The 25,242-nt window shown below is 51.8% G+C and overlaps 1 pseudogene; it reads right to left on the bottom strand.

Moving 5' to 3' along the window:
- Positions 1 to 23,010, bottom strand: part of LOC134149688 (capping protein, Arp2/3 and myosin-I linker protein 2-like) — a 34,669-nt pseudogene extending 11,659 nt beyond the window's left edge.
- Between the last annotated feature and the right edge of the window lie 2,232 nt (positions 23,011 to 25,242).

The following is a 25,242-nucleotide window of genomic DNA, read 5'->3' as shown; positions in this document are numbered from 1 at the left end:
GGGGTGGCCAAGAAACTTGAGGGGAGGAAAAAAAGAAAAAAAAGTAGCAGCTTGAAAGGAAGTATAGAAGAAGAAAGAAAATGTGTAATCAGGAGAGAGAAGTGGGAACAGCAGCAGTCTAACAGAGTCTAACACTGCCAGGAGTGGCCTCCTCCAGTATCATGGCCTGGTGGAACATTCCCCTCACCATGTTGTGGGAGGCTGCATCCAGCCAATGCAGCTAAGAGTATGGGGATCCCCAAGGAGGGACCCTCTGGAGGAACATGGGAAGATTTATCACCAGTGTCGGCATCAGCAGATTGTAAGAAGCAGAATGGGTGAGCCCAAAGCCAAAGCATTCGCAGCTCCCAGAGAAGGGTGGTGCAAGCAGGGGAATCTCCTCTTTTGAAGAAGGGATGTGCTTATAGCCCACGGTTCCTGGGGAAGGTATGCACACAACTGTGTGTATCTATGTATGTGGATTAGACCATCTTGGGATTTGAAGGGGGTTCAGCAATTTGAAGCTGCTTTTTAACATTTTACAAGTGTTTAGTAATGTGATGTATATCTGTTGCATTTATGATATTGATCTTGAAAATTCACTGTTTGCTAGTTAAATGTCATTAATAAATCAATAAACTGCTTGGTCTTGGATTTAAACCCCATGAATTGAACATTTCTTTCCCACAACAGGAAGGCAAAGCAGAGGGAAGGTGACCGCAGTTTTCTGGGAGTGTGGCAGACTTACACTGACGGACAGGTTGGCGTTCCTGATGGCTTCCTCTGCAAAGAGGATGTCAGCTTCCACTTCCCTGCCCAGGCAGGAGCTCAGGATGTCAACATGCTTCTGCACGCTGAGGCAGATTTCGTTCACCATCTGGAGCACAGAGGAGATGCTGTCATGCACCAACGCCTGAGCAGCACTGTAAGGCTCTGTCCTTTTTGTGATTTCCCAGGAGAAGGACACATGGCTGCTGCTTGACTGAGCACTGGGAGCACATGCAGGTAATGCTCCACAAGGTCCTCCCTGACTAGTGACCAGGAATGCTGTACAGCAGGGAATTTCTTGCAAGCATGTGTTGAGCACATGAAGACAGCAGCATACTGTGAGGGGGGGGGGGGGATGAGCAGTCCCTAAATTCCTCAGCACCAAATTTGTGCGAAGCACAAGGATGAAGACTGCTTGAGTACTTCAGCCTCCTTCCTCCTGCCCAGTCTTCTCCATGGCCTGCTCTGTCCTGGGCTCAGAAAAAGTGAAAAGTGCTCTGTGCTGCTTGCAAGGATCAGCATGAGGTGGGCAGAGGTCTGCTTTGATGTCCTGCACTAGCCAAGATTACTCATGCTGGAGCAGAACAGCTGGCTGTACAGCCAAACATGGTGGTTTCATTTACTTGCCTGTTCAGAAGAGGTGGTCAGGATGCCCTGCTGCAGCCAGAAGGTTTGTGTGGGCAGCATGTGTCGCATTTGGTTCCTTGTCAGGCAGGACTGGATCTGTAGCATGTAAATAACCCCGTGAGGAGGCATCTTTGGCACCCCAGCCCATCTCCTCCAGACCCCAGCCCCACCTCGTGCACTGCCTCCTCTGTTTTCTCAGGGTTGCTCCGATATGCCTGCACCACATCATTCATTGGCAGGGGCATAGACCTGAGGGTGTGGTTCATGTGAGGCAATGGCACAGGTGAGCATCAGGACAGTGGCACTACCAGCTCCTTTGCTGCAAGCAAGCATCTACATGGCATCTCCTGCCTTGCAGTGGCAGAGACCCTGGCACATCAGCCTCATGGTTTTATCTCCACCATGAAACACCTGCATGGGGAAAGCATTTTCATGATGACAGGGCTTGTGGGGATGGCTAAGCTCGAGCAGAGGGGTAAACTCCCCAGGGTCACAGTGGCCGCCTGTCTGTACTCTCTGGCCACTCAGACTGAGGCCCTCTCGACTCAAACCACTGGAGCCCCTATAGTGTTTTGCCTCCGTGTGCATCTGCATGGCCATGTATGAGACCCCACAGTGGTCTCAGTAAATGAACATTTTTTTTCCATCTTTTGTGGGTAGGAGGAAGCGGAGTGCCAGATCCCCACAAAAAAAAAATCTATGCCTGAGCAGATCACAATGTGCTGACCGTACGCTGACTTTGGTATGGTTCAGCATGACAAAACTCTGTGCTTGGTTTGGATAGAGATCCTCAGCACTCCTGATGTAGGCTCTCAGCTCTGGTGGGTACCACAGCTTAGGAGCAAGACTTTTCTCCTTGGCTGTAAAACTTGTCCCTCTTCCTCTTAAGTGATCCATGGTGCTGGAAGGGGGAAATGTGGGCCACAGCCAGCCTTGGGGCTCTGAAGCAACAGAGATGACTAATGAAGATGAGGTCAACAAGTGGGTTGTGGGTTGCTTTGCTAGCTGCAAGGCCAGGGCCGTGTAGTGACTACACAGTATGGAAACTCCCCTAAGCACTGTTTCCAACCCACTGGCTCTGAGTGAGATACCCTTTCTGCATTTAGTGGGAAGAGGGCTTGGGGATGGTGATGTCCTGGTGCTAGAGTCTCTTGTGCATGGTGGTAGCAGGGCAGGTCAACCAAACAACCCCTTCTCTACCTCTCCAAGGCTTGAGCCACCTCCAGGAGTCCATGGCCGGTTGTGTTGTTCCTGTCCCAAACCCCGGTCCTGCAAAGAGTACAAGAGTGAGTCCTCTCCAGACCAAAACAGTAGCCTATGTCAGCTCACCAAATGGGACATCAACCTACTCTCCAGCTAGGAACTGATAGCCGGCATAGAGGGCAGGTGTCTGGCTGCCAGGAACAGGCGGGGCCATGACAAGCTATGCCTGTCCTGCTAGGTGCCAGGAAGCCTCAGCCAAGCTGACCCCACAAACCAGGAGGCAGGGAAATGGGGTTAAAAATCTTAACCTCATGATTCAAAAGCTAAACTTTTCCCCTGCAGAGGGCTGCAAAGTAGCTGGATGTCTGGAGGGGATGCAGAGCAGGGCAGCCTTACTCAGACAGGCATCACTCTGCTGGCAGGGGCAGAAGTCCCACAGAGGAATGTCTGCAGCTGACAGACCTTTCCCAGCTCCCTCTCTCCACCAGAAACTTTTACCTTTCCTTTTCAGGAATAATTTGGTAAAAAAGTGACATTTTAGGGACAAGAAACTGCTCTCTGCCATCTCTTGCCTAGGGCACTGATAACAAAGCATGGATGAATAATGAGCACAAGGCTCCAGCTCCAGCACTCTGAACTTCATGGGAGCCTGGAAAAGAGCTGGCAAGTGCTGGTGTGGAGCTGCCATGCAGAGGAAGAGATTTAACTACTCTCCTGCCTTTCACATGTCCTGTGTCAGCACCAGCAGCTGACTGCCAAGAGAGATATGGTCACAGCATTCAGCTGCTTGCTGGGACTGGCAGGGTTGCATCTGTGGTCCCAAGGAGCCACAATAAGCCTCTTTCAGTAGTATCAGTATCATGAGGACTATTGTGTCAAGACCACCTGCCACAATGTGAGAAGGATGCCCTTCCCATGCTACCTGAGCTTTGTGTTGATTTGTAGGGCTTTGGCTAGCATCTTGGCACCAGTGTCTCCCATGGCATTGCCGCTGATGTCCAGAGCAATGAGACTGGTGTTACAGCCCAGGGCACTGAGCAGGACATTGGTTCCCAGCTTGAGGCGTGACTCAGCCAGTGACAGGGACTGCAGAGTCTGGAAGGGGGAAGAGGAGGGAGAGATGTGTCTGTCATGCCAAATTGGACAATGTCCCTGGAGTGGAGTCTGCACAGAGCCCTGGGGTCATGGCGGTTGACGAGAGGCAGGGCACAGGCAGGATGGCTGGGGCAAGTAAGGGCCCCTGGTGCAGCAGGAGGCACCTACACAGTCATCCTCTTGGGTAATCTGGACAGTGAGGTGCAGGACATCCACCAGCCCATCTCTGCAGGAGAGGCAGATAGGTACACATGCATCCCAGCATCACTTCCCCCAGAACGGCAAGAACAGCTGGCAAAGCTCAATCCTTCTGCCTTTGCCCAAAACCACCACACATCTGTCAGCCTCCTGCCTGACTCCTACCTATGTTTCAAGAGGCTGTGACCTGTGTCTGTGACGCCTGCCCTCCAGCACAGACTGGGTCAGGAGCAGGTGACATTCCCCCCATGAGTCCCTGGTATAGTAGAGCAAGCAGGCCTCTGAGGGAAGACGAGGCAATTCCTTGCATTCCCGATTGGCCCAAGGCTCAGATGGAGAGAGAGAGAGAAGTGAGGCAGGTGGTGCGTGGTGCTAGAGCAGCCACTGGCCTGAAGACAATGCCACAGGTTGCACTTACTTGGATTTGACATTAAAGTTTTTCCCCAAAGAGACATGCCTAATGGACTTGCTTCTGCCAATGGACAACATCAGCATCACCATATCAGAGTCAAAACCTATGAGAGATGAGTGCAGCCATGAGACACCCAGTAGGATGCTCTGAGCAGTCCAGACCACAAAAGCTGGGCCAAGGTGATTGTGTGGCCCACCAAGGGCAACCCACAGACCTGCCATACTGCCCCAGCAGCCTGGCAGAGGGGAATCCCAGGCAGACCCTGAACATCTTCATCCTCTTCATGGCTCTCCCACAGAGGGCAAAGACCTATTCATCTGCCCCTGAGAGGGCAGGTAAAACCAGGGGCTGAGAGGAGTCTCACTCAGCAAAAAAATATCCCCTGTGAGAGTCTTGGAACTAGGGTGGCAAGGCTGTGCTGAGCTGCAGGGAGCACTTATGGGGCTACAGAGGAATTGCTTTCTGCTGCCTTCCCCCCTCAGCCCTGTCCCAGAATGCACTCAGACATCCTTCCTGTAGTTAGGGCCTGTACCCCCATTCTCATGACTAGAGCTTTCCCAGGAAAATTCAGCAAGCAAAGGTTATATCCTATCGACAGCAAAACACAGAGTATCCCCATACTCCCACTCTGGTGATCCCCAGAAACTGGGAAGGAGGTCAGCAGGACTCCAAGGGACTGGTGAACCCCAATGCCTACAGAGAAGGTCAGCAGGTTCCCAAGCGGCTAGAGTGTGGCTTATGGCCCTGCTGCTGCACATGTATCTGGGCAGGGACCTCTCAGCCCATTACTCCACCGTCCCAGGGCAAGGGGCACCCAAGACCTACCAGGCAAAGCCCAAGACAACACAACTCCAAGAGGAGTTTTCTCCAGCCCACTGCCACAGATTTGTCCTTGACTGCCTTTGCACACACAGAGTGATGGAGCTGTGGCCAGGGAAGGGCCCTCCCTGGCATCATCATCCTCCATGCAACCCTCATCCAACACAGCAGAGAAATCAGTGGCATGCCAATATGCTATAAGAGTCCTTGATCTTTGCAAAACAGGTACTGCATTGGCTGTGGCCAATGTTTTAGGGGCATCTGTCTTTCCTTCTCCTTTTTTTAATTTTTAACTGGAGCACAATGGAGCAAACAATTGCTGTTATTAAGTGACCACAGCAAAGTCTGCGGTGCTGAGATTTTAGCTGGAGGACTACTGGACTGCATGCAGCTCTTAGGCGCTCACTATCCCTCCAGCACAGAGTTTCTATTTGGGGAAAAACAAAATAAAGCTACATTTTGGAAAAGGTTGGCTAGAGATTTTTGGAAGGCAGCAAGTTTTTGGAGCATTTGTGAGTCAGGGAAGCCATGAGCTGATTTTGCACAAGTTTCTGAATGACTGCAGAACACGTCAGCTTTCCTAGAGTGATCTAGCTATAGAGGCACTGCATGATATACTGTGAGATCTTTGTGAGGCCAGTTTAAGATATTACAAGGACTTGCAGGTGGAATTAAAAAGGCTGTAGAACTGATGCTTGCAATAAGTAGGATTGCTCTCTCGCCACCCTGTGGCTTCAGAGGCTGTGGCAGGCTGAGGTTAGATGGGGCAGGGATCCTGTCAGGGACTGAAAAAGTTTCAGCTCAGACAAAGCTTTTAAACATCTTGGTTAATTTCAAAACCCAAGCTTGTAATGTTAGATTACTTTGAATTAAGTGAACTGTAGAAGTTTGTGGCAAGAAAGGTGTGAAATGAGAATTATATAGAGCCTGAGGAAGGAGAAGTCAGTAGCTAAATAAGATATCCCACATCCTGTGATGAAGATGCTATCCTTCATCTGAGTCTTGATCGGGTCCATCCCATTCCCCAGCACAGATGGAGGATGACTGCCCCTCTCTTAGTGATACTGGGGCACACATAAGCCCTGGCCACTGCTGGAAAAGAGCCCGGGTCCTGGTTACCTGCTCCACTTAAAGGAAAGCTACCTGGGGAGCTGAAGGCTCAGAGTACATGCCCTGCCACGGGGCTCTCAAATGCTGCAGCTTTTGCATGGGCATCATCTCCTGTCATTCCCTGTGCCAGTCAAAGCAACTGTGGTGCAAATAACCCAGTCAGATCCCCCACAGAATCACAGAACCATTGGCTCTAGGTGACCCTGCTTGAGCAGGGAGGTTGGACCAGATGATCTCTAGAGGTCTCTTCCAACCTTACTGACCCTACGATTCTATGTAAGCTGATGAAGTGCAGGCTAGATGAGCAACCAATGAGATTGGCCTTTGGCCTTCTTGGCCACAAGGACACATTGCTGGCTCATAGTCAACTTGTCATCTACCTGCACTCCCAGGTCCTTCTCTGCAGAGCTGCTTTCCAGTAGGTCAGCTCCCAGCTCATACTGGTGCATAGGGTTATTTCTCCCTAGGTGCAGGACTCTGCACTTGCCCCTGTTGAACCTCAGGAGGTTCCTCTTCTGCCCAGCTCTCCAGCCTGTCCAGGTCTCTCTGAAGGGCAGCATAGCCCTCAGGTGTATCAGCCACTCCTCTCAGCTTGGAATCATCAGCAAACTTGCTGAAGAGGCACTCTGTCCCTTCATCCAGGTCATTGATGAACAAGTTGAACAGGATGGGACCCAGTACTGAGCCCTGGGGGACGCCACTAGCCACAGGCCTCCAAATAGATTCTGTGTCACTAAGCACAACCCTCTGAGCTCTGCCATTCAGCCAGTTCTCAATCCACCTCACCGTCCACTCCTCTAACCCACACTTCCTGAGATTGCCTAGGAGGATGTTATGGGAGACAGTGTCAAAAGCCTTGCTCAAGTCAAGGTATGCAACGTCCACTACTCTCCCCTCATTTACCCAGCCAGTCATTCCATCAGAGAAGGCTATCAGGTTGGTGAAGCAGGATTTCCCTTTGGTGAATCCATGCTGACTACTCCTGGTCACCTTCTTTTCCTCCATATGCTTACAGATGACATCCAGAATGAGCTGTTCCTTCACCTTCCCAGGGACGGAGGTGAGTCTGACTGGCTTGTAATTGCCTGGGTTCCCCATCTTGCCCTTCTTGAAGACTGGAGTGACAATGGCTTTCTTCCAGTCCTCAGGCACCTCTCCGGTTCTCCATGACTTTTCAAAGATGATGGAGAGAGGCCTGGCAACAATGTCCGCTAGCTCCCTTAGTACTCCTGTGTGCATCCCATCAGGGCCCATGGATTTGTGGATGTCAAGCTTGCCCAAAAGATCTCTAATCCTGTCCTCCTCAGCCAAAGGAAAGTCTTCCTTTCTCCAGACTTTCTCCCTTACATCCAGGATCCGGGATTCTTGAGGGCTGCCCTTAGCAGTGACGACTGAAGCAAAGAAGACATTCAGTAATTCTGCCTTCTCTGTATCCTTCGTCACCAGGGCCCCCACCCCATTCAGTAGTGGGCTCACATTTTCCCTAGTCCTCCTCTTGTTACTGATGTATTTGAAGAAGCCCTTCCTGTTGTCATTAGCATCCCTTGCCAGACTCAATTCCAAATGGGCCTTAGCCTTCCTCACCGCATCTCTACATACTCTGACTGCATTCCTAAAATTCTCCCAAGTAGCCTGTCCCCTCTTCCACATTCTGTGTACTTTCTCCTTCTGTCTGAATTTGGCCAAGAGCTCCTTGCTCATCCCTGCAGGTCTCCTGCCCTGTTTGCTGGACTTCTTACTCATACGGATGCACTGCTCTTGAGCTTGGAGGAAGTGATGTTTGAATACTAGCCAGCTCCCCTGGACCCTCCTTCCTTCTAAGGCCTTAATACATGAGATTCCTCCAAGTAGGTATCTGAAGAGCCCAAAGTCTGCTTTCCTGGATGAGATACATATGAGGACACTATGGGAGACAGTGTCAAAAGTTTTACTGAAGTCAAAGGAGACAACATCCACTGCTCTCCCTTCATCTGCCAGGCAGTCATTCCACCCTAGAAGGCTTTCAGGTTGCTTAAGCATGATTTCCCCCTTTGTGAATCCATGCTGACTACTCATGATCACCTTCTTATCCTTTACAATGCTTGGAAGTAGTATTCAGGATTAGCTGCCACAGCACCTTTCCAGAGATTGAGGCAAAGCTGACTGGCCAGAAGTTCCCTCCTTCTTGCCCTTTTTGAAGACTGGAGGGGCATTTGTTTTCTTCCAGTCCTCAGATACCTCTCCTGATCATCATGACCTTTCAAAGATGATTGAGAGTGGCCTTGCAATGACATCAGCCAGCTCCCTCAGCACTCATGGGTGCATCCCGTTAGGACCCGTGGACTTGTGTATGTCCACATTTGGTGAGATGCCCTGTGCCATGTGACAAGGTTAGCTGGTAAGTCGAGGCAGCCTTGATCTCTCCAGAGTGTTTGAAGAAATATTGGAGAAACTGCACTTGACTCTCTGTAGGCTCAGCAGTGAGCACAGAAGGAGTCAATGCCATACAGGCCCAATACTGCCTTGGCTCCACCAAGTGTCCAGCTAACCTAGTCACCACTTTTGAAGCCCAGAACTGAACTCTTGTTACACATTTCCCCAATAATTTTGACATTTAACTAACTGATCCTGATGAAGTGCAGGAATTAAACTGCAATGGGTACATGGAAAATGAGCACTCATATATTTTTAACATGAGTCTGATGTTGCGTGGTTGAAATTACAAGAAGCCAGACCTGTACAGGGAAGAATGTCATGGACATGAGAGGTGAGGGCCACTGTTGCTGGCCAGAATTGGATGCAATGATGGAAAAGGTCTGGCACATAAGGAGACTGCTGGATAGCAGGAAGGAGATCATTGTGGAGAAGAAGAGCACAAACAAGTCTTTCCTGTCTTGGGGAAGGCAGGTAGGTTTTGTTTTTAGGGAAGAAAGACAAAAATCTCAGGGAAGTGATAATTTGCCTCGGAGGAATCCACTGCAGGTGTTTGGGTACTCACATCCTTGTGGAACACTGGTATGACTTGGTTGTCCTTTTGTACTTTGTCCACTAAACCTTTAGCTTAGATGCTTGCATAGCCTGTACTGTTGTGGCTGCTGCTAGTGAAAGACTAAGCACAGTCTAATTCTGTGTTAAGTAGCATGGTCAAAAGGTAGACAAGCATAGAAGGCGCAGCCCTAGTTCAAGGAGGGGGATTTCACAGCCTTCTGCTGAGACAAAGCTCTGGACACCAGGTGGGCACCAGAAAGTGGGTACACTTTGAGCCTAGTAGAGATGTACAGTCATAGGCAGGCAAGGGCAACAGGTCAGCTATGGCTCAAGAGTGCAAAGAGTATCTCTGACAGCCTGATGTGACCCTGCTCAACTCTCCAAAGCTGCTCCATCTCCCCAGGATACTTCTACAAGCTTAGGAGATGCTGGGTCTAACTCAGCCTCTGCCAAACACCCTGAGGCAATTGTGCCCACAGGCAGAGGACATTGCACTCCCAGATAAGGAAAAATGACCTACCGTTATCAGACAAATCCAGGTCACTGATGGAATTGGCATCAGAGATGAGATCCTGGATGACTTGGGCCCCCGCTGACCTCAGCTTGAAATAAACAGAAACATGTCAGTATATGGGAAGGTGGCAAGCCCTGCAAATATAAGCCTGCTGTCAGGAAGGTCACCTCAGCCCCGTGGTAGCTGGGGATGGATCTTCCCATATGGGAATGAGCACCTGCCTCCCCTGCCATGGCCTCTTTCCCTCAGGGATGCACACCCCTAGGGATGCGATATGGTACCCTGACTGGAGACTGTGCCTCTAGCGCTGCTGGGCTCATACAACGCACGGGTGTCCACTATATACAGGCTGCCCCCTCACCTCACAGCTGCTGAGATCCAGGTGAAGGTCACTGATGCAACTGTTGTACGCCAGTCCTTGCAGCAAAGCCCTGGAAAAGTCACCAAAGCCATTGGCTAGAGCAGTGTGGGTGCCAGCCACCTGCCATAGGGCACCCTCTGTGGGCTGCCGAGTGGGACAAGGAGGATAGGGAAAGGGTTGTTTCCCAGCATGCAGAGCTCTGTATTTTGCCACTCTTATCCAGCATCCTCATCTGTCCCCTCTAACTTCAAAGTCCTAAGCCATGTCCCACTGGACAATGCTCACCCATAATCTGCTCCCATTGGCAGACCCAGAGCCTCTCCATCACCCTGCTGAGCCTCTACAGGGGTAACACGGGTGGTGAGGCCCTGGAGCTGGACTCTGAGTGGCTGGATGTCTTGCCAGCGTGCTGCTCCCATCTTACCTTTCAACATCTGGAGGCAGCTTTGTACCTGCCAGTGAAACATGCCTTGCTGTGAGGGCACAGGCCTTGCTGAAAAATTGCTTGATGGCAGGAGAGACATCTTTCACCCTCCTGAAAGGAAAAGCACAAAATAGCATCATCTTCTGTGCGTGCCTATAGCTGGCACCGGCTGCCCACTGCCTCAGGAGATGCCAGACAGTCACTGCCAACTGGGCCATGATGAGCCATGGCACAGATTCCCTCCCTTTCATGTGCTGGGCTTACTTGTGTGAGTACACATTTTTGGAAAGATCCAGATGGACAAGGCTGGTGCAGCACCCATGGGTCAGTGCTCCAAAGAGCTGCAGGAGGGAGTAAGTTGAGATAGGTCAAGGATCCAGCTAGCACCATGGCACCTCATGCATGCCAGATGAGAAGAGACAGTGTGGGAGACCCTAAGGTAGGAGGTCTGCCCATGCTTGGGCTGCCAGCTACCACCATTGCTCCTAGCTCTCTTCTTCCTCTTGCTGAAGCTGGTGTCTCCCAGCCCACCCAGGCCACGGGATGCAGAACAATGTATTGCTGAGCTGGCTGCCATCATACCCCTCTGACCCAACAAGTTTCCTGCCCCTGGACCTATGCAGCCCCATGCCACATAGGATGCAAGTAGTGGAGCTAGGGACATCTGTTGGGGTGTGGCACAGCTTCTGGAGCTGGGCACTGATAACTATCTGGGGTTCCCCTGCTTGCGTACTCACAGTGTCTAAAGAGCAGTCAGTGCCAGACAGGCTGAGGTGAGAGAGTGAGTCGCACCGGTAGAGGAGGTTCTGCAAACTCTGTCAGGAGAGAGGATTCAGAAGCTCATCCAGGACCCCTGGTATCCACCTTGGGTACCCTCTGACTCCCCATTCCCCAAGAATCCCAGCCAATCTGGCCAACTTCCTTCCTTCTAACTAGGGAGCAGAAGTGAAGATGGTGATGAATCACACAGTGACCCACACTCCATGCATGGGCCATTCGGTGCCTGGGGTGTCTCCTTGCTCAAGATGCCATCTCCGATCCTCACGTGAGGACAGGGAGGTGTCTCCACAGCAGAGTCCCACAGCTGCTGTCAGATAGGCAGGAAGATGTCACAGCCATGGCTTTCCAGAGAGCCAAGCACCTCTGCACAAATGCACCTGGGGATGCCAAGCAGCTTGGTTTCAGACCCTCCAGCAACAGCCACTTCTGAGTGCCTGGGCCACTACAACACAGAGATCAGCCTCTGAATGAACCAAGGCAAGCCCTCTCAATTCTCTCATAGAAGCAGCAAGGCCACCAGAGGAAGAGGTGCCCCCCACGTGTGCAGGAGACAGTCTATCCTACAATGTCAGAGCATTGACCCTTCTCAGCCCATAGCACTCACACTAGTGTCATCCATGGCCAGGGTGCTGGGGTTCCTGGAGAGGTCCAAGTGCTGGAGGGAAGAGCGGATGGCTTTGTTAGCTGCTAGGGCCTGGCATAATGTGCTCATTCCTGCTTTAGGGGAGGTCAAAGAAACAGATGCCCACAGATCTTGGAAAGAGCACATCCCTGCACTGTGGAGAGCCATGGAGCAGAAGAAGGGGCAATTTCCTATGTCCAGGGCAGCAGGACATTGTGTTCTTGGACATATCCTGTCCATGGCATCCCTGGGGGACTGTTCCTTCTCCTCATCCCATGCACCCAAGTATGCTATGCCCAGCCAGGCTTTGCAACGTCATTTTGGAGACATTTTATTTGCAGCCAGTGGTGAAGCTGATTCTGGGCAGAGTGTGCCATTCTCCGAGATGCCTCATCAAGGGCACATGGCCCCCAGCCCACCCATGCCATCCCCTCTGGGAGATTCTTTGATGTCAGCCTGGCCCCACTGAGCCATAAATGCTGTGGACAGAGTCAGTCTGACTGGCCTCCCCACTGGGACCTGAAGGGGGCGGGGGGAATATTGTCTCAGGGCTGTACCTTTAGCAGTGAGTGATGTCCTGGCCAAGTTGAGGCTCTGCAGGCCCTTGGGCCTCTTCTCAAAGTTCTGGCTGAAGGCAATTATACCTGATGGAAGAGTAGAAAGCCCTGAGCAGTCATGACAGTGCCCCGCCACCCTTAAGTATTGTTCCCACAGTGCAGGCCAACAAGGACAGCTCTCTGAGCTGCTTGCTGCAGGCACGGCAACAGTGATGAGTGGCTTGGGCTGCCTTGCAAGTGCAGAAGGAGGCCATGGGTTGCTCCACGTGCTCATCATCAGGCTACACAGGGAATTAGGTGTTGAGAATGGAGCCAGCCCCTTCCTGTTGCTTTCCCCATAGGCACTTCCAGGCAGGGAGCTACCATTGCCCAGCTGCCAATGGGATACAGAGTTGGGGAAAGAGATGAAGGGAAGGCCCTAAACTGGGAATCCCTCTGACATCCTTAGATCCCTCAGCCACTTTAATGAAGGTGCAAGCCCTGCCTCCAGCACAAATCAGTGCTTCAGCACCTGTGAGGGACAAGCATTCCCCCTCCTCCAGCCTCCAATTTACAAGGCAGGAGTTTGTCCTGTTAGATGCGGGTTGACATGGCTCAAATGCTTTATCTATGGATTCAAGTCTGACCAAAACTGTTACTGTTTTAACACTTTGAGGACATAATCAGCCAAATAGCTGGAGGAAAGATAGAGGAAGCTCCCTGTGCTGACCAGAAGAAATTATCTAGTGCTGTCCGGGATACATCAATAGTACAGAATACCCTCAGAAAAGCAGCGTATTTCCTTATGATTTTAGCCCACTGTTTTCCAGCACCAGCTTCTCCAGTGTCCCTGATTTGCTGAGCATATACAGGAGTTGCTCTGAAATCTCCAGGTTCTGCAGATAAAGAAAGCCTTTCTGAAAGCCCATCCATCTCCAGGAGACACAGCTCCACTAGTACCTGTGCCACATGATGGGCACTCACCAGTCTGAAGTCCTTGCAGTAGAGCTTTGTGAACCACAGATTGAAGGACAAGGCAGCAACACTCAGTGCCTCGTCTCTGCAGGGTGACAAGGACAAGGCAGTCAGGGGTGGCTGCCTGACAAAGCAGCCAGTTGGGCCCCACTCATATGCACCCCTCCATGGAGCACAAGTACAACCGCCACAGGGTGCACAGCCACAACCACACAAGCATGCACAAACACAATCTCCCCAGGGCACATGCACACAACTGCTTCCTGGTGCACTGCCACAACCACCCTGGGGTGCACAGGCACAGCCACCACAGGGTGCAAAAACAGTCACCCTGGAGCATGCAAGCACAACTGCCTCCTGGTGCGCAGCCACAACAGCTTTGGTATACCCAGCCACAGCTGCCCCAGGGTATACCTGCACAAATGGGCCCAGGGTGCACAAACATAGTGTTCACCAGAGCAGGACTGAGCAGTCAGGCTAAGGCATTTTTGGAGAAGGCCTGTGAGTTTAAAGCACCTCAAAAATAGAGCTCAGTTTTACCAGATTGTTCCCGTGAAAAGAAAATCAATCAAAAATTTGGATGTCCCCATTAGAATGTCCATTTTTGTTTAAAGCTCATCTTCATTTAAGGAACGGTGCATGTTATGCTTGACTGAACAGGAAGTTTCTTTCTGACTTTCTGGTCCAAAGAAATATCCAAAAAATGTCCCCATTCAGGTGGACCAAACACAGATCCTCTTTTCCCCAAAATGAAAAGCCCAAACCTTCTTACTATTTCCCAGTTGGTAGATGAGAGCCTGGCCAACTGCCTTCTCCCACAGATAAGCCTTCACTCCTTCTTTCTAAGGTCACATCTCTGGATATGTCTATATCTATCTAAATATGTCTAAATACATAAGTATAGAGGGATTGGAGGACCCTGCTGATGGGAAGAGCTGCTAGGGCAACCAGAATGTAAGGCTCAGGGCACAACCTGAAATCATAGCCTCATTACAAGGCCAAAACTCTGTAACAGCAACCTGGGGTACTAGCAGGACTGCAATCTGGAGGGGAGACAGAGAATTGCAAATTTTTGCAGCTCTTTTAGCAGAGCTGGCTGCTTTGCATAAGGAAACACCTGACAGACACGAGCTGTGAAAGGCCGACACAGTCTTCAGTTTTCACCTCCTTAGCTGGTTCTTAGGGTTATAGAGATGTTAAGAACAGATAGGGAAGTCTCTCTGGCCTCTTGAGACAGCCACCCGGAGGGACAGAGGTGGCTCTCAGAGGGAATTCTCCCACTAATTTGGAGATTTCTCTGGAGAAACATCTGCCCGCAGCCAGCAGGACATAAACCTACCATCCTTGGAACACATGAAGAGATAAAAACCTCCAACAAGAGAATAGAAAAGCTCCTGCCATGGACAGCAAGGAAGGAGACAAGTGCTGGTGGGTGCAGGGCAGTTTGGCCAAGGTACTTGAGAAATGGTGTGCTCCAGGATGCACCTGGTGGGGCTGAATGACTCACCGGCTCTCCAAGTGGCTGAAATCCAGTAGGTTGAACTCCCTGCAGTCTTGGCTGTGGTAGATGTTGTCCACATCCTGCCAGACAGACAGATACTCAGACAGGGCTCAGTGCCAGGTCTGGGGAAGGGCTTCAACATCTGCTAGCATGCCTGGCAAGCTGTGCCGTCAACGGAAGGAGCTATATTTTGCCCAGAGGCTGATTCATCGGGGACCCTCACCCAGAACCCATTTCCCACAGTTCTCAAGAGCCTAAACAGATGCTGGGAGCCTCATGCCTAAACCCAGAGCCTGAAACCTTCCTAGGGACAGAGGCAGCAAGAGCACATGTCCCATACGGGTGCAACCCTATGTTGTAGTGGCTTCCTGACAGCTTTTCCAAGGGCTTTTCTTATACATCAGCCTGGGAAGCTTCCTAATCCAAGGTAACTCATCCTTCTCTACATTTCATTCCACCACATCAAAAGAGAAGGGAGCACTCAAGCAGCGTAAAACTGTAATTTCCATCCCTGGGATGCTCCCAGCCCTCTGGGATGTTCCTTGACCTTGGCATACTCCCAGCCCTGGGAGGTAGCTGGTGCCCAAGATACTCTCAGCTCTCAGGATGCCTCTGCTGCCTGGAATGGCTGTGTGACTGCAGAGTGGGGTGGAGGCACCAGCAAGCATCCCTCTGCCATGCCCTCCGAACAACCTGCTGTGATTGTCTCCTTTCTGCAGCGTGGGTCAGCTTACCCACTGGATCTCCTCACGAAAGGTAAAGCCATTGTAATCACATAAAGCAGCGTAAGTCTCTGAAAACCCAGCTGCAAAGAGAAGGCAGTATTTAGGGCACTGTGAGCAGACCTCCCCAAGGGAACACTGAGGAGACATTTAGGGTAGGCAGAAAGCAAGAAGTGGGAGGCAGAGGCTCTCCCTGCCCTCCCCAAAGGGGCTGCAGAGTCCTGCTCAGTCTACTGCCATCCTGAAAGGGAATGCACAACTCAGGGAGCTGAGGCAATAACTCTGCTCCCTTCACCTGATCCATGTAGGAAATCCTAGGTCCTTATTGCCTGTTCTCTCTCAGCATCCTTTTACTGAGAGGTTTTGTTTCCTTATAAACACAGTGGTTATGACCATGGACTGTAAAACTAGGCACTGGGATGGCAGAGGTGGAGCTTGGCCTGCTCTAGAAACCATATCCAGGCCACATCAGCCTGCCTGGACATGGCATCTGGACTATATGCTGCTTTTCCCACGTCTCGTCTCCAATATGCCTGGCCCCAACATCCTGCATCTGCAAACATCACAGCTCCAACGTCAGGCAGAAGCCCTCCCCAGCACATCACTGTGGCCTCCTCATTATGATTCCTTGTGCTCTTCCTAGTTTGTGGTGCTGGGGCACAGTCTGCTTTTCCAATGTGCCCACAGACATCTCAGCTCCAAACCTGTGCCACAACCCCACGATCCTAGAGATTGACCTAGGATCCAATTTCCATGCTGTAACAACCCCCCTTGCCCCTCAGAAATGTCAGGCAAATTGCGTTGCTGTGGTGGCAGCAGAGGTATGACAGGGTTATGTTCATGTAGTTGTTTTTTTTAGCAACCATCTTGCTTCCCAGTTTATGTCGGTCTAACTCTTCTCCCACTAAAACCCTTGGAGCTTTTAAAGTTCCTACTCCAAATAGCTAGAACCCAGGCTTGGTGCTGCAGCACTATCACATGAGGTAGATAAAACCCACTCTAGTTGCACACCCTCATGGGTAGACGCATCCGTGACTGTGCATCCTCACCATACAGCTATTCTGCTCCTTTCTGGGAAGCTGCAATCTCTCCAGCCTGCCAGATCGGCTCCTCACTCACACACCCTGCACCTCATTCCTACTCTGTGAGATGGGGTACGCTGGTGGAGAGTGCAGCCTGCTGGCAGGGCTCCTACAGACATAAGCCAGTGCAGGAGCTGCCTTGCCACCAGACGTGGGGGAGCCAAAAATAGCCACTGACGATGACTGTGTGGATACTGGCTTGATCTCTGAGGTACTCCAACCCTCCTGCCCCTGTCTGCTATGAGTACAGGGAGAATAGCACTTACCACAGGGCCCTTGATTGCTCTGCAACATTTCCTCCAGGGAGTCTGCGATCCTCCGTACCCTCTCGTACAGGCTGGGGGGCGAGTTCTTGAGCAGTGCTCTGGGGGAAGGACCAGGGAGCAGGCTGGGAGAAAATCATCCCCACCGCAATATATGCCTAACTATAACCCATTTGCCACGCCCAGAGAGTGACCAAAAATATTCTTCCCGATGTGATCAGGGAACGAGGAACATTTGGCTTCCATTAGCAAGGTTTCCTCCTATTAAAGGGCCCTGTTGGATATTCAAGCTGCTTTTTGGCTCTGTCTGAGCAAAGAATGTTTCCTCCAAGGTGACATGGTCCCTCCAGTTCCTACATGTTAGTCCTTGAGGACTAGGAAACCCTTACCCAGGGGACAAATCTGGGAAGACCTTGTTAAGTGACATGGTGACATGGATGACGACTTGCTCCAAATCATCAAATGACATAAGCCGGATGACATAAGAAGACGTATCTGTTTCTATGACAACCTGCAGAGGCCAAAGGATGGGAAACATATGAGAAAACTGGCAATGTGAGGCACCCCAAACCTGCAGACATGACGCTGACAGCAATTGGCCAGGCACTGCAAGGGCTGCACTCGTAATGCAAGCATCCAATCTCTGTAGTTATAATTCCAGCCAGAGCGCTGTAAGTGGAGGTAAGGCTGAGAACAACAGTAATTTAGGATGAAATGGAGTAAACATATTGTCATGTGCCAGACCAAGGCACTAACACCCCCTTACCCTTCCCTTGGCCCAAGTGATTAGCTTTCAAAGACACAGTAGCTTCGCTAGTGGTCTGCCCTTTTCTTACCAAGAGCTTTAGGGATTGAAATGACCAAGACAGACCCCATTTGGCATTGATTTCAGTGCCTGAACTTGCTCATCCTCAACAAAACCTCCCTCCACCCTCAGAACTGCCTCCAGATCAGCTCTGCCTCTCGCTATCCTGGCAGAGAAAAAAAAAACCTCTCTTTGCCTGCACTGCTACAGCGAGCCCCTGCAAAACTGAGATGGCAGGGCCAGCAGAGCAGAAATGCCTGGGTCTGTGTACCCAACTGTCTGCCCAGGGTCCCATCTCTAGTGTAAGTGGTGGACAGCAATGTTGCCTAGAAGCAGCTGGCTTGCTGCATCTGCCCATTCCCAGCTCAGGCACAGTCAGTTTGCTGTGTTAAACAGCCCCTGATGGAGATTTCCCCCCTGAAATTGTCATCTGGTTTTGATGCTTTTTTAGCTTTTGTCTCCTGCAAAAATCCTGCAACACATTCTCCAATTTAATTACGCACTGAAATGTAGGAGGGAGATGACAATTATCTGCTTGGGCAGCATAAAGATGGAGCTTCTTTTCAGAGCAGGGCTCTATGTGTGACAGCAGGGCCAGTCTCTGCCTGCCCCAGCCAGGTGCTCAGACTGGCAGGTGAGTAACCACTGGAACTGTCATACAGCCTCAGGTCTGTGGTCCCAATCGAATGGTCTCAGAGACAAGCCAATGATCTGAAGTTAGCTGTTCTTCCACTTCCTTGTAAGTGCCCAGGTGATGCCGTCCTGTCCCCGAATCACTTGTCTCTGCTCACATCCTTGGAGCATACCTCGGCAGAATGTGCCTCTCCTCCTGACACCCCCTCCCAGGATACGTGAGGCTCTAGCTCTTCCCCTAACTTTCCCACCTGTACTTCCCAGTCTGTGTGGAAGCTGTCAGCTGACACCAGGCATTTCCAGCCTCCTGATGCTATGCTGTCTGAAGGCTCATGGCTTCCTCTTCTGCTCTCTCTGCCTAACTCCTCTTTAACTCTGTGCTCCTGCTAAAGATCTCTAAGCAAAGCACAGCTCAAATACTCATCCTGCTCCTAAGAGGATTGTCTCTCTAATGTCAAGCAGCAGAAGCCCTATTTGCAAGTCAGGGCTATCACTGCTGATGGTGCTTTAATGAGCGAAAGAGGTTAACAGGAACTGCAGCCTTGGTTTCAGCTGACATGTCCAATTTGGGACAGTCTATTCCTCTCCTTCATGGTTTGTGCCTGCTACATCTACCATGCATGCATGCTTTGTTGTTAAGAGGATTAACAGGGCTTAAAACACCTTCCTACTAAATTTGGCTTTGCCTGTGTAAGCCAGTTGCAATTTATCACCTTGTCCCTGCTGAGCGGGAGGTGTCACCCAAATGCCAAGGAAGGCAGGAGCTGCCTACAGCTCTCAGTAGTGATTTTGCAGCATGCATGGCCAGGTCTGCTGGAGGAGAGTGGGTGCAGACACCTGTATTCCCCTCTTAGCACCCCTGAGCACCTCCCCTTACCTCTGGCTAAAGAGGGTGCTAACATGGGCGAAGCTGTAAGAGGATTTCTTTAGAGGTGGCCAACGGATAAATATGGTGGGAAGCTCCCAAGGCTCTGCAATGGTGACCCCAAATGTAAAACAGTGGGCAACGACTTCCCCCAGACCCTGCAGCAGGCTCCAGGCCAGGGTTTCCAAAGTGGGGAGATGAGCAGAATGTGCCTTGGCAATCCGGGTGCCAACATGCCCCACGTGGGAATTGCCCAGGGAGGCTTTCCCAGTGAGTGCCACTCACCAGGCTGGGCTCTCACATTGTGATGTCTTGCACCTCCAGAAAGCTGAAACTGCTTTCTCTAGTGGGAGAGAAGGGCTGGATCAGCCTCAGTGCTGACAGAGATGCATCAGCACCCTGGACTCCAAGCTCTTTCCCATGACCCAGGGCAGTGCCCGACCACAGCTTCTCCCTGCACTTGGCCAGAGCCCTCCAGCCCCAAAATCTCAGCCTGGCTGCCAGTGTCGTGATCTGAGCTCCTTCTCCCATTTTGCTATCTGATCCACCCTACCTCATGTGCCATAATGCAGCCCCTGATGCTGCTGCATGCTGCGAGCAAGCCCCGCAGACTAATACTGCTCCCTGGGGCTTTCCAGACCTCCTGACCCAGGGTACCTGTGGTCACCATGTGGGACACCTGGTCCTGCACTGGGGCTGGCATCCCAAGGCAGCGAGTGGGGTCCTCCTGGGAGCAGCACGGGTCTACCATGGAGTAGAGGGACCCCAACACTTACCCTCACTGATAGTGTCACCAGTAGCACATAGGCTTGCCAGGGGGTCAGCACCTAGGCAGGAGAAAGTAGGGTGACAGGGGACTGGGGTAACACAGGAGCTGGCATCCTGATCAGACTAGTGCCCCCCTCCCCCCACCCTCCGCCCCAGGCAACGGCCTTTCTGAAGCCCTGAAGCCCAACAGCCCACTCAAGCACTTAAGTTGCTGCCTGGGGAAACCAGGGAGAGCATAAGCTGGAAAAACTTACTGGCTAATTCACACAATGCACTCTGTAACCTGCAGTAGGGTCCATCCTGTTTTTGCCCTACAAGGTGCTGGGAGGAGGGGCAGATGTGTGCCTGGCCCTGCAAGTCCTGCACAGGCAGGGAAGATCCAGACAGACATAAATGTCTTCCATACCTCTGATGATACCATTTGCCCAGTCGGTTGGGTTTAACCACCCCCTTCAGTCCCTACTGTGTGTCTGGTTACCGCCCTATTGCACAGCCCAGCGAGGTAGACACTGCTCCCTCTGTGCGCTGTGGCTTCGGGACCCCAATCAAGCTCAGGCTAACAGCCAAGGGATGGAGTGCTGGACCCTGAACGTACCAAGATGTAGTCATCATACTTGGGTTTCACCTGCAGCTGGATGCTCTTGACCAGGAGGATCGTCTTCATCCCCAGGCAGGCAGTGATGCCCTCTGAAAAGACCAATGTCAAGTGTAAGCGATCTGGCTGAAGCTAGGAGACGTGCTTAGTCCTTTACCTGTGATCTAGTGCCCAGGAGGGTGCATGGCACAGCATGCCCAAGATGGTCCCTGTGACCCCCAAACACAGCCTGAGCTCCCCAGTCCCACACCAAGAATGAGGGCTCAGGTTAAGGGGAGAGGGATGGGATCTGGATGTGCATATCCCTCTGAGGAGAAGGTCCGTGCATGGCTCTAGCTCCCCTAAACCACAGTGGTGGTTTTAGCACCACAACATCACAAACCTCCTCCTTGGCAAGGGTGGGCATCCCCAGGCAGCATGCATCTGCCATCAAGTTGTCACAGACTGAAGGCACAAAGCACTCTTCCAGGCTACTTTGAGCAGGACGCAGAGATGTGGTCCTTACCATGTCTGAGCCAAGAATGGATTTGTCCTCATGATGTGCCAGTGCCAGGCACATCCATATAGTACTAGCTACATGCCCTGACACCCTCCCCCCAGTTCCATCCTGTGTTCATAGTGGCAACCCCTTGTGCGAGGCCGTTTGAAAACTCCTGTCACCAGGCACAGGTCCTTTTCTTCAATCTGGCCATTCACCCCTTTTGGCGGAGAGGCTCTTTACTTTGTGGCCTTGCAGAAAAGAAGCAGTTGGTTTTGGTATTACACTCTCCCTCACAAACATGAACTGATTTAGCCCCACATCCCATGCACCTCCAGGAATTAGTTCTTTTCTAGCCACTTCTGAAGGTAGACACTGATGGCACCATTTGCTCTCCATGACTTTGCAGCAGTGCTGGATGCTGCATCAGACTGAGTTGTCGGTGCCTACCGGCTTTTCAGGAAAGCTGTGCACTTCCTCACAAACCTGGTTTGTATCTTGTCTGGTGCTCAGGAGATAGACACATCCACCTGCTCGTTGGCATGTGGAGCCTTGGCTACAGTTGGGAGCAAGCACAGTGCTTGGGTGCCACCAGTTTGCCCTCCACAGACACACTGCTTGGCTTTCTTGTGTGGGCTCCTTCAGGACTTCTCCCAGGGCTCACTCAGGGTTTTATTACGATGTCTGGCCTTTGACTTCAACATAATGTGTGTTTGCCTACACATGCTAGGATTACACTGCACGTGCTTTGGAATAGCCTTGTTTATTGGAATCTCGTACTGTGCTCCACCTGGGTCCCTGTTTCTCTTCCTTTCTTCCTGCTCTTAGTCATAGGGTCAGTGGGGAGCTCTGCAGGTACCCTTCTGCCACAAGCTCCTCAGTGCCTCAGCTGAGTCCTGCCCTCTCCATGGTGCATCCAGGGAGGTATTCTGCCTTTCCATTATTTTGGAAATTGTCTTGGCCATGATGTGCACCAGTAGTCATGTGTGCTGGCCTTCCCACATTTGCAATCCTATTGCTCCTATGGTTGTTATAGACAAGCCTAAACCCCACTCCTGTTTACTGTCTCTCATCTTGAGCTTTGTTTCACCTCTCTGCCTAGCTGCTTCTCTCCTTCTCATGATTCAGACCTTTTGCTCAGAACAGGCTGTTGTGACTAGAACTGCAACTGCCTGTTCCTTGCAAAGCAGACTAAGTTTTCACAACGACACTGCTCCCTCTGGCCCTCACTGAAGCTGCAGGTAGCCCTGTTAGCTCCTCTGCTGGCAGTGGGGACTGGTAAGCAATCCATGCCTTCCCGTCACACTACAAGCAACAATGGTGGCGGTGAAGCTAGGCCCCCTTGCCCTCCTGTGGTCATTTGTTTTTTCAGTCAGGTCTTGGAAGTCTGGGAACTTCCCCTGAAGGCCTGGTAGTGGCTAGTCACAGTATTTCACACATCCCTTCTGATGCCTGAGAGCCCCGGCAAGGCTGTAGGCCATGCCTCCCTGCCAAGCATGGTGCCAGTCAGGCTGTCCCACGGAACAGCTGGAGATTCTCTGGCTGGTGTGGGGATCCCAAGCCTGCAGGTGTGCGTGGCACCATCCTGCACCTGAAAACCCTGCTGGTCAGTGGAAGTCTCGGCAAACCACATCCCTGATGACCCAGCCTGTTATTAGGGGACGCTTTTGGTCTAAGCAGCACCATCAAGTGAACAGGTGTTGCAGCCCCATGTCCGAGGCTCTGCTCAGATCCTCTTGAGCTGAGGTTGATAATAAACCCATGAGCAGCCCCAACAGCCCCAGTAGAGACATGAGAGCAACAGAGCAGGCCCCAGATCAGCAAGTTCCATGTGGCAGCCAAGAAGCATTGAGGTGGATAACGCTTACCTTGCAGCTCAGCAGGGATCCCTCCGGGAGACACAGCCATTGCTGGGACCACAGCAACCACCCAGGGAAGGGCACAGAGGTATCAGGGCAGCATCCTTCAGCACAGCTCCCGCTTGGAGCAAAAGGCACCCTGCTTGGAGGAAGCACTGAGGTTACCAACCAGCAGTGTCGCTGCCTCGGCACCTCCTCCCCCTTCCAGTGCTCAGTGCCTCTTCCTGCCCCATCAGGCAAGATTTACAGAGTGAGCAAGAGAAGTGAAATGAAAGCGACAGCTAGCAGCCCACACAGGCCCGCTAAACCCTGCACCCAAGCTGCCAGGCCCCAAGTAGCTTCCTCAGCCAGGCCCAGCCACGAGCAAGGCCATAAGCCTACCTGGGAGGAGGGCTGCACTTCTGAGCATCTCCTTCAGCCTTTCTTCTCCCACATGGGATAAAGCTATCATTTCTCATGGGCAAGGAGCGTGCATGCTGCCGGCTCTTCCTTGCTGGGAGCAGCATCTTCTCCAGCCTTTAAGCTTTGAGGGTCCTGAATTATTCTTGCCTTGCATCCCCTTGAAGGCATTTTTTGGGTGCACATTCCTGCCTCAGAGCCCAAAGATGGCTGTGAACCATGAGAGCAGCTCTGCTCCCATGCAGGATACTGGATGAGGGGCTGCCCCAGGCCCTAACATTACATTGGGTAGATGAAGGGTTCCGGTGCCAAAGGCAGGGCACTGCAGATGTGGCTGCTCCTGAGCAGAAAGGCACTGGGTGTCATGCCAAAGTGTTCCTTGGTGAGCACCACTGTGGCACAACTGCTGGCCCAAAGTGAGGAGGAGAGACAGAGACAGGGTGGCCTCCCTGGGGCAATGTGGATGAGCAATGTTGGTACACTGAACCCTCTCCTATCCCAGGAAAAACTCCGGCCTGGGTCAAAAGCTGGAGGTGTTTGGAATGCTGTAGAAAGCTGTTCTGTGACCCTTGTGGTGCTGCAGAACTGCATGGAACCCAAACCTCTCAGTACTGCATCAGGAGACCATACTAGAACCTCGGGGCATGTGCTGATGGAGCCAGCAGGCCACAACTGGCACGAACTGGAGAGTACCAAATGCCTCATCCTCCTAAGTTATAATTTTTGGCAAATCACCAATCTCCAGGCTGCCCTGAGCAGAGATCTGCCAACCAAGGGCTCTCAAAGGAGCATTTCCAGGGGTGGAATAGCCTGGGACACGCTGATTCCTGGCAGAGCTGGGTGATACTGCTGCGGGTAGCCAGGGCCAAGCAGACAACACAGCATTTTCAAATCTTCTGTAAAAGCAAAAGCAAGACAGGAAGTGATCTCCCTGCAGACGCTGCTGTCTCCGCAGAGCCCAACCACAACATGCAGTAGCCTTGATTCACCACTTCAGGGAAGGCAGCTGGAGAGAGCATAGCTCAGGGCAGGGACCACCTTTGGCTGAGGTACCTCCTTCTGGGGTAAGAACAGAACAGTGGAAGCAGCGTTCCTCCAAGCATTGAGAGCCACATCAACAAGCAGATAAGCACCAGTAAAAGGCAGAGTGTTCAAGGCATTTCCCTCAGGGACAGCCTGCTCTGAATCTATGGCTCTTCCAGAATGACAGGAGAGCATGCTATTGGTGTCTGAGCATCTCAGAAGGGGCAGTAGGACCCAGCTTTTCATGGCATTAGCAAGGATATTCAGGACATGGAGAGAACGACTGTCCTCTTGTACCCATTAGGTGATAGCTCCTACTGAAGCTTAGAAGCACAAAGGACCTCCCAGCAAGCCCCTTCTCCAAGCTTATCTTCCAAAACACTGGGTCCCATGTGCCAGGACATGCTGAGCGCCAGTGTACCAGAACATCTTCCCCAAGAGGAGGACAGAGGAACAAGTGTTCCCAGGTGCACAAGTGTTCCCCATCTGTTGTGCAAGGATACGTTTGTCAGGAGGCCTAGAGGAACCCATTTCCTCTTTCTTCCTCCTGAGCATCTGGAGGGTATTGGGGCTGGGCATTTCCTGCACCATCCTGGAATACTAGGACCTTCCCAGGTCTCAGGGGCTTCTGCTGGACAGTCTGCTACTGTCTGGCCTCCACTGGGGAGCCCAAACTGTGCTGGATGTGGTCTCACCAGAGCCAAATGGAGGGCAGTAGTTTCTCCCCTTGGCCTGCTGTCTGTGTTCTTGCTAAGCCTGTCCTGGTGCTTTGGCACAGGGGCACCCTGCTGAGTCCTGGCTGGCTTGCTGTCTCCCAGTACCTCCAGGGCTTTTTTTCTGCACTGGCAGCCAACCAAAT

Source organism: Rhea pennata, chromosome 21, assembly GCF_028389875.1.
Source record: "Rhea pennata isolate bPtePen1 chromosome 21, bPtePen1.pri, whole genome shotgun sequence".
NCBI lineage: Eukaryota > Metazoa > Chordata > Aves > Rheiformes > Rheidae > Rhea > Rhea pennata.
This window is presented reverse-complemented; position numbering and strand designations above follow the sequence as displayed.